This window comes from Misgurnus anguillicaudatus, chromosome 16 (genome assembly GCF_027580225.2).
Source record: "Misgurnus anguillicaudatus chromosome 16, ASM2758022v2, whole genome shotgun sequence".
Lineage (NCBI taxonomy): Eukaryota > Metazoa > Chordata > Actinopteri > Cypriniformes > Cobitidae > Misgurnus > Misgurnus anguillicaudatus.
The window spans coordinates 1,206,997-1,216,780 of record NC_073352.2 but is presented as its reverse complement, the minus strand read 5'-3'; the positions used below and the strand labels follow the sequence as shown (position 1 = coordinate 1,216,780).

At 36.8% G+C, this 9,784-nt stretch overlaps 1 long non-coding RNA gene across 1 annotated transcript; it reads left to right on the top strand.

Moving 5' to 3' along the window:
• The first annotated feature begins 6,846 nt into the window (after positions 1–6,846).
• Positions 6,847–9,345, top strand: LOC141350105 (uncharacterized). The gene is made up of 3 exons (XR_012358074.1): positions 6,847–7,114; positions 7,817–7,855; positions 8,061–9,345. It is a non-coding gene; the product is annotated as an uncharacterized lncRNA (long non-coding RNA).
• The last annotated feature ends 439 nt before the right edge of the window (positions 9,346–9,784 follow it).

Below are 9,784 nucleotides of genomic sequence, written 5' to 3'. Positions count from 1 at the left end.
ATCATCACTCCTGTTAATATGTTACTGTGTGCTGAGGTCGAAATGCGGCAAACTAAGTGCTCTTCCTCCATGCATTGAAAATATGTATTCATTTGTCTAAGTTGAGGTAAGAACATGGTACACTATTGAAAAATTGTGGTTTTCCTTTAAGTCAGTGCTTCTCAATTATTTTCTGTCACGCCCCCCCCTAGGAAGAAGTAAACATTTCGTGCCCCCCCAACTCTCAGCCGCGACTGTAAATAGTATAATTTGTCTATAAAATTACACATCTGCAAAACATTGTATCCTTATTAACATTAAAGAAAACACAAAAAAAGAAATATCAATCAACTTACAACAAAGAATAACTTTATTAACATTGTTTTTTAGTCTGTAACAGAAAAGACTTAAAATGCATCAATTTGCCTGAAATAAAAAATCAATCCTTATTTACAGTATATATAATCAATAAATAATAATAAAAAACTCAAGCGGCTTTTCAGCGTGTTTGGGGTGTAATGTCTTTAAGTGACGGTGCAAAAAAATCACTTCCTGAAAAAGTATTTTCCCCGGGGTCTCGCGCGCCCCCCCTGGTGTCGCTTCGAGCCCCCCCCCCCTGGGGGTCCCGCCCCACTATTTGAGAAGCACTGCTTTAAGTCAAATGTGTAGGCCTATTTGTCAGCGTTTCACACTCTCTCAGTCGTGCAACGTGCAAGTGTGAATTTGAATTTCCTTTCGCAACAGTTATAATAACACAAATCACATCACACCCAATAACGCAATCGCCCTTGTTTTTTTCCCACTCCAACATTTTAATTATTGCCCACTAAAAGCTGCAAAGATATATTTGCTTACCTGAACTCTAGTGTCTGAACTAGCTGATGCATGAAAACAGCACCCTGACTGGTTGACTGGCTCAAAGTATTTTGAGTATTTTAAAAATACAATCTTAAATGTATTTAAATACAAATTACATTTCATTTTTTTCAAAGGCTTTAAAACACAAAATACTATTTTGTATTTCCAATACGTATTTTAAATACATGTATTTGAAATACTGCCCATCCCTGTGCATAGACCAGTTGTTTTCAAACCCTGGGTCGCGACCCTCTGGTGGGTCGTGGAAATTAAAAATTGGGTCGCCAGAAAGATTTCAGAAAAATGTTACAAAAATAATTAATTCAATTTTATAATAATAATAATAATAAAAACAACACACTTGAATAAAAGCACAGTAAAAAATATTTTAAATAGACGAAATAAAAATATACTCCAAAACTATGTCACATGACCCATGTGCTTGCGCAGCGTATTAAATTGCGCGCGGCGTCACAGCCATTTTCAAATTCCCCCTTGAAATGATGCAAGACTTCAGTGACATTACTCGACCATCTTTATTTTATCGTGAACATGAGTAAACAAAAACATACAATTTATGATTTTTTTTCGAAAAAGAGGGCCTGAAACCGAGACACATTTAAACGAAGCAGCAGACAATGCCGTCAGCCGTCCAACCCTACGTCCAACAGCAGAGTTAAGTGAAGACAGCAAAGACAAGCATGCGAACAGCGGAGCAGTACGGCCCCAGCAAAGAAAAAACAAAAATCTGCAGTAAGGCCATATAAAGATGATTTTTTGAAGTTTGGGTTCATCAACTGTTCTGACGCAGCCCATGTTGCAATACCAATGTGCTTAATATGCGGTGAAAAGTTGGCAAATGAAAGTTTAAAGCCAGTGAAGCTGGAAAGACATTTAAGTACGCGCCATGCCGATCTGAAGGACAAACCATTAACTTTTTTTCAGAGAAAAGCTCAAGAAATTCAGTCATCCGCTCAGGTACTCAGCAAAAGTGTAACACAAAATCACAAATTGCACTTGGCATCTTATAAAGTTTCATATCGTATTGCCAAAGAAAAAGTGCCATATACAATAGACATAGTTAATACAGTTCTGGATGACAAGGTATCTGAAAAGCTCAAACTAATTCCTCTTAGTGACAATACGGTGTCACGTCGAATTGGGGATATTGCCCAAAATTTGGAAAAACAGCTCATAACGAGACTTAAGTCAGCAAAGGATTTTGCTATTCAGCTGGATGAGAGCACCGATGTTTCATCAAGTGCTACGTTACTAGTTTATGTTCGGTACATTTGGCAAGATCTTCTGTGCTGCCTAACATTGCCTTCAAGCACGTCAGGAGCTCATATTTTTGAAGAGTTACCCAGCTAACAGGGAACGTTCCCACAACATTCGCTAACGTTTTTTAAAAGTTCTTTAAAGGTTAGAGCAAAACGTTTTTAACACAACGTTTATGCAACGTTCTTATAACGTTATTAAAGGTTGAATAACGTTCTTATGATGTTGATGAACAAACGTTCTTAGAACAACGTTCTCAGAACGTTCCCTTGAGGTTATTTCTAAACGATGAAGGTTGTCATAATGTTACGGAAAAACGTTCTTAGACCAACGTTCTCAGAACGTCCTTTTGAGGTTATTTCTACACAATGAAAGTTCTCTTAATGTTACGGAAAAACGTTCTGAGAACAACGTCCTCTGAACGTCCTTTTGAGGTTATTTCTACACAATGAAAGTTCTCTTAATGTTACGGAAAAACGTTCTTAGAACAACGTTCTTGGAACGTCCTCTTGAGGTTATTTCTAAACAATGAAGGTTGTCATAATGTTGTGAGAAAACGTTCTTAGAACAACGTTCTCGGAACGTCCTTTTGAGGTTATTTCCTCACATTGAAAGTTCTCTTAATGTTACTGGAAAACATTCTTAAAACAACGTTCTCGGAACGTCCTTTTGAGGTTATTTCTACACAATAAAAGTTCTCTTAATGTTACGGAAAAACGTTCTTTGAACAATGTTGTCGGAACGTCCTTTTGAGGTTATTTCCTCACATTGAAAGTTCTCTTAATGTTACTGGAAAACGTTCTTAGAACAACGTTCTCGGAACGTCCTTTTGAGGTTATTTCCTCGCATTGAAAGTTCTCTTAATGTTACTGGAAAACGTTCTTAGAACAACGTTCTCGGAACGTCCTTTTAAGGTTATTTCTACACAATAAAAGTTCTCTTAATGTTACTGGAAAACGTTCTTAGAACAATGTTCTCGGAACGTCCTTTTGAGGTTATTTTTAAACGATAAAGGTTGTCATAATGTCACGGGAAAACGTTCTTAGAACAATGTTCTCGGAACGTCCTTTTGAGGTTATTTCTACACATTGAAAGTTCTCTTAATGTTACGGGAAAACGTTCTTAGAACAACGTTCTCGGAACATCCTCTTGAGGTTATTTTTAAACGATGAAGGTTGTCATAATGTTACGGGAAAACGTTCTTAGAACAATGTTCTCGGAACGTCCTTTTGAGGTTAATTTTAAACGATGAATGTTGTCATAATGTTACGGGAAAACGTTCTTAGAACAACGTTCTCGGAACGTCCTTTTGAGGTTATTTCTACACATTAAAAGTTCTTTTAATGTTACGAAAAAACGTTCATAGAACAATGTTCTCGGAACGTCCTTTTGAGGTTATTTCCTCACATTGAAAGTTCTCTTAATGTTACTGGAAAACGTTCTTAGAACAACGTTCTCGGAACGTCCTTTTGAGGTTATTTCTACACAATAAAAGTTCTCTTAATGTTACGAAAAAACGTTCTTAAGACAACGTTCTTGGAACATCCTCTTGAGGTTATTTTTAAACGACGAAGGTTGTCATAATGTCACGGGAAAACGTTCTTAGAACAATGTTCTCGGAACGTCCTTTTGAGGTTATTTTTAAACGATGAATGTTGTCATAATGTTACGGGAAAACGTTCTTAGAACAACGTTCTCGGAACGTCCTTTTGAGGTTATTTCTACACATTAAAAGTTCTTTTAATGTTACGAAAAAACGTTCATAGAACAATGTTCTCGGAACGTCCTTTTGAGGTTATTTCCTCACATTGAAAGTTCTCTTAATGTTACTGGAAAACGTTCTTAGAACAACGTTCTCGGAACGTCCTTTTGAGGTTATTTCTACACAATAAAAGTTCTCTTAATGTTACGAAAAAACGTTCTTAGAACAATGTTCTCGGAACGTCCTTTTGAGGTTATTTCCTCACATTGAAAGTTCTCTTAATGTTACTGGAAAAGGTTCTTAGATCAACGTTCTCGGAACGTCCTTTTGATGTTATTTCTACACAATGAAAGTTCTCTTAATGTTACGTAAAAACGTTCTTAGAACAACGTTCTTGGAACATCCTCTTGAGGTTATTTTTAAACGACGAAGGTTGTCATAATGTCACGGGAAAACGTTCTTAGAACAATGTTCTCGGAACGTCCTTTTGAGGTTATTTCTACACATTGAAAGTTCTCTTAATGTTACGGGAAAACGTTCTTAGAACAACGTTCTTGGAACGTCCTCTTGAGGTTATTTCTAAACGATGAAGGTTGTCATAATGTTACGAGAAAACGTTCTTAGAACAATGTTCTCGGAACGTCCTTTTGAGGTTATTTCCTCACATTGAAAGTTCTCTTAATGTTACTGGAAAACGTTCTTAGAACAATGTTCTCGGAACGTCCTTTTGAGGTTATTTCTACACAATAAAAGTTCTCTTAATGTTAAAGAAAAACGTTCTTAGAACGACGTTCTCGGAACGTCCTTTTGAGGTTATTTCTACACATTGAAAGTTCTCTTAATGTTACGGGAAAACGTTCTTAGAACGACATTCTTGGAACGTCCTCTTGAGGTTATTTCTAAACGAAGAAGGTTGTCATAATATTACGGAAAAACGTTCTTAGAACAACATTCTCGGAACGTCCCCTTGAGGTTATTTCTACATGACGAAAGTTGTCATAATGTTACGGGAAAACGTTCTTAGAACAACTTTTTTGGAACGTCCTCTTGAGGTTATTTCTAAATGATGAAGGTTGTCATAATATTACGGAAAAACGTTCTTAGAACAACATTCTCGGAATGTCCCCTTGAGGTTAATTCTACATGATGAAAGTTGTCATAATGTTGCGGGAAACGTTCTTAGAGCAACGTTTTTGGAATGTCCTCTTGAGGTTATTTCTAAACCATAAAGGTTGTCATAATGTTACGGGAAAACGTTCTTAAATCAACGTTCTCGAAACGTCATGTTGAGTTTATTTCTACACGATGAAGGTTATCATAATGTTAGGAGAAAACTTTCTTAGAACAACGTTCTCAAAACGTCCTGTTGATTTTATTTCTACTTGATGAAGGTTGTCAAAATGTTAAGAATTTTTTAGTAGAAAACGTTCTTAGAACAACGTTCTTGAAACATCCTTTTGATGTTATTTTTACAGTACTTGATGAAGGTTCTCATTTTGTTAAGAGAAAACATTCCTAGATCCAGCATTTTCTAAACTTCCTTTTGATGATATTTGTACTTGATGAAGGTTCTTGTAATCTTAAGAGAAAACGCTCTTGTTTTAAAATAAAATAAAAAAAACAAGATCATTGCACATCATTTGTCATTAATCCAAGTAATAAGAACAATTACAGACTCTAAAATTTACCCCCAGGTAAGCACCTATATAAATGTACCAGGCCAAGAGCTTAACATTAAATAATAGTTGCAACTACATGCGTTAGCCTAGTGCTAACTAGACATTCAGAACACTCTGAGATGTTTGTTGGTCCAAATAAAGTAGGTACTGAACCATCTTTCAGGGTCAAACGTTTCGCAAATCCTGCCTTGAACTCACCTAGATTGGAGAAGCAATCGTCAGTAAAATAACAAAAAAGGGGTTTTTATCCTCTGAATTTGATTTATCTTCATGGTAGTGAAAACAACACAAACTTGCCCTTACAGCTTAAAACACAGTGTGTTAGACATGATGTTAACACACCAACTAGTGTAAGGGTCTGTGTGCAGATCAGGGTTTTCATTTCTCCCGTGCAAGACTGTAGTCTTATGCAAAGTATTGCCTTTATATGTAAATAGACAACAGGTCAGAGATTCAAAAAGAAAATGTATGTAACATGGTTCAACTCCCTACTTTAGAAACTTGTGTGTTTGCACACCATAGATGGACAGCTACATGACACACTGCAATAAAGGTAATTTTCGATATTGAAACTGCCTGGCACTTTAATATCAATTTGTTGAAAATGACAAAAAGACAAAAAATGTGGCATGGCTTTACATTTGGAAGATTATGTCACCAAGTTGAGCCCCCTGTGTGTGTATAACCCATGCAGGTTATTGCCTACAGTTGTGCAAAGGCCTTTTGTCCTGTACACTATGAACCAGGAAGGGTTTTTTTGGTGAACTGTGTACATGACATGTACAAAAGCTTTGACAATCAGAGAGACATTTTGTGATTGAAATGGTACAGAAAAAAAACGAGAAACTAAGTTGGAATGGAAGATGCTCAATCATTCATATACATTACATGGTCAGATGATGCTAGAAAGAATCAAGCCACAGAGGAGAAAACCAATAAGTGCATAAGAATTTTAATGAAATTTATGTGATGGATAGGTTGCCCTTAAATTAAGGTGACCAGCTTTTTCAAATGACAAGTACGGACATGTCCTAATGATTAAAATATCCTTGAAATCTTATTTGTTATTGTCTAGAAATTTAAAAACAGGGTCAAAACCTTTTTAAATGTTTTCATCTTTTATGTGGGTTATGGAGAACACACCAAAAACGGGGACCTCCTTAAATTAAATTTTTTTTAATTTATGGGAAAAGTGGATCACTGTTTTGAATCTTGACTTAATTATAAAAAGAAATTATAAACACTTACAGGAGCAAAGTAAATGAAATAAAAAAAATACAAATATTAAAGTAGTATCTAAAAAATAACGAAAATGTGAAGCATCTTGTTTATGGAATCTATCTATATAATCTGAAATTTAAAATATTTAATGTTCCCAGATGCTTTCTTAAATAGGTTATAAATTAGTAGAGTAATATAAACGTCTAATAACGCTTATATGTATCACTACTGTCCGTTTTCAGCACTGGATATATTTATTTTGATATATTTATATAATCTAATATTTTATATTGTGATGTATATTTTTAAAAACAAATTGGCGCGCAAGACGAACCGCGCATGCGCATGAAGAAACGTTCCAGATACAGTCCACGCGGTGAGAGCCAAACCGCGTTAGGTAAGTGTGTATATTATTTATCTTTCTTTATTTTCTTTGAAAAGTATGACCTAGCTAATATGGCATAAAGTGAGTAACGTTAAACGTTTTAGCATCGATTGACCAGTCACTCTTTTTTCCATCATATGTGTCGGATTGTGTTTGTTTATGGGTCTGGCTAGTGGCAAACTGTGAAGTTACTGACCAATACCTGGTCTGAAATAAAAATATTTTGTTTTCCCAAAGACGAGGGCAGACGACAAGCATGAATAACCGCTGTGTGGACGTTATTTGTAAATGTGGTAACTTAGTTGACACGCTTTTGCAATGATTAGAACTTGCAACTCAAGTTTACTTACATGTTTAACGTTATTTCGCTTCTCATCGAAAATAATCTACACTACATGGACTTTGATAATGTTACTTTTATTTATTCTTTGTGGAAGTTAGTTCAGTACTACTGTGCAGTACTTGTAACAGAAACAGTATTGCTGTTTCTGTATGTTTGTGAATAGTAAACAATGTTTGCAGTATATCTGTAAACCATACTGTATAAGCAGTAACTTATACATGTAAGTTAACAATGCACAGTAGGCTATACACAATACTGCAGCAGCAGCAGTATAAGGCATGTTACTGCTTATATAATAGATATTGTTAGTATAAAATACAGCATGGCATGTGGCTCTTGAATATGTTTGTAATATTACTTTTCTCCCCCAGTAACATCTTTGAAGGTTTCATGAAATTCAGTCTGGCTCGGTATGTTGAGAATAATTCTTAAAAAAATGTAAAATAACTAGTTAAATCTGTTAAAGATGTATTTACCTGTTGTCTGCATAATTTTTCATAAGTCCAAGATTGAACACATTGTGTACCATTTTAGAGGTCTGCTATAAGTGATGTGGGATTAAGATGGGAATAATGCAGCCTGCAAAGTGCTAAATTATAATTTATTTTGTTTCAGATCCGCTTGGTAGCAATGGTCCAGGTGATGCTGTAAGGAAGGTTTTGCAAGTTGCCCCATACAATGGATCGAAAGGGAAAGAAATACCTTTGGCACTGTGATTATTCGTAAGTGTTTCAAAAGTTTCTGTAACTCGACTGATATTGCTTCTACAGGGAGTGCAGAGTTATTGGCCAGGATGTGTTTTTGAGGATTGCTTTTGTTGTTGTGCAGCTGCAGTGCTCTTGGTCGGTTCGGGGTGTTGACGGGCCCTCAAACCTGAACATTTAAGTACTAGGGGTGAGATTTTGCCTTTCTTGGGAGAGTGTTTCTATGTGCACCATTGTTGGGCAGCTGTTGGTGTGCAGAATTGTTGGGCAACTCAGGGCTCCAAACTGCGACTAAAATGGTCGCATTTGCGACCAAATATATTTATTTCCGAGTGAAATTTCTGTCAAGGTCGCCATTGGCGACAATACAAATTTACTCCCTTTGATTGTAAAATTTGCATTATATGTGCATGTTTTATAACCAGTAGCCTATCGCTTCATTTGTTTTGTTAACTTCATGAAATGAGATGCGTTGTGTGAACGTCACCCCTCGTTCAGACAGCCAGTGACGTTATTGCTGTGTGTCGCTTGTCTCTTTCAATGAGGCGTTTCTAAATCTGCTTGTCATAAACAAATGAGTACCATCCACGCCAGTAACTGACGAGAGAAGGATGACGTGAACTCCACTGCTTTGTTCTCAATGGTAGTCGCTCAAACTTTTCTTAACTTTCTCGCGTCGCTGGACACGCGCATACGGTCGCCAACGGTCACTTTCACTCGTGTCGCCGGAAGTCGCCAGGTTTCCATTGAAATGAATGAGATTGCGTCGCTCTGCTACTGCTAACAAAAAGCAGGCTCCAGCAGCTGTGCCAGAACGAGCGCGGGAGAGAACGCCAGAGACACAGGGATTCATCTTTCCGCATCAGTCAATGAACACCGTGCCGAAAGACATTTCAAAACGTCCTGGATTTTAGACTATTTGAACGACAAAGATGCTAAACGGAGCGTTTTTTTGTGCGCATACGTGCACACACTCAAGCCCAATGCGCGTTTTAAAAATCACGCAAACACATGATTTCTTTGGGCTTGACAGAAGATATACGCACAAATGATCTTGTAATGCCACAGTCTCTGCAAGTATACTCATAAAAACAGACATTTATAAGTGAGCAGTTGAACAGATGTGTCAGTAGCTACGTTTACATGGACACATTTTGCTTGCATCGGATTAAAATCCTTCCGATTAAAGGAGCGGTGAATCAAAAACTCAATTTTAACTTGATAATTTGTTATATAAGAGGTCATCAACTTAAATGAACATCCTGCAAGTTTCAGTCCTGAAAACGTCCGTGCTACTGAAATATAACCGTTTTTGGCACCAAGCCAGCTAAACACTCCAGTGAGGAATTCGGAAATCTATGACGTCAAAGTAGAATTGAAACACCTCCCCATAACCGAAAGGACAAGTCTACTTTTGTAGCCCCGCCCACAGCTTCGCGTGACACACGTGTGTCTCAACGAGTAAACATGTCTTTAAAGATTGACAAATGTAACCAAAATGACTTTTAAATACATTTTTTCTGAGAGACTTTTATTTTGACGCGGTGATCTGTTATGACAGTGTTTCCCAACCCTGGTCCTCGGGCACCCCCTCCCAGAAAGTTTTAGATGTCTCCTTATTTAACACACCTGATT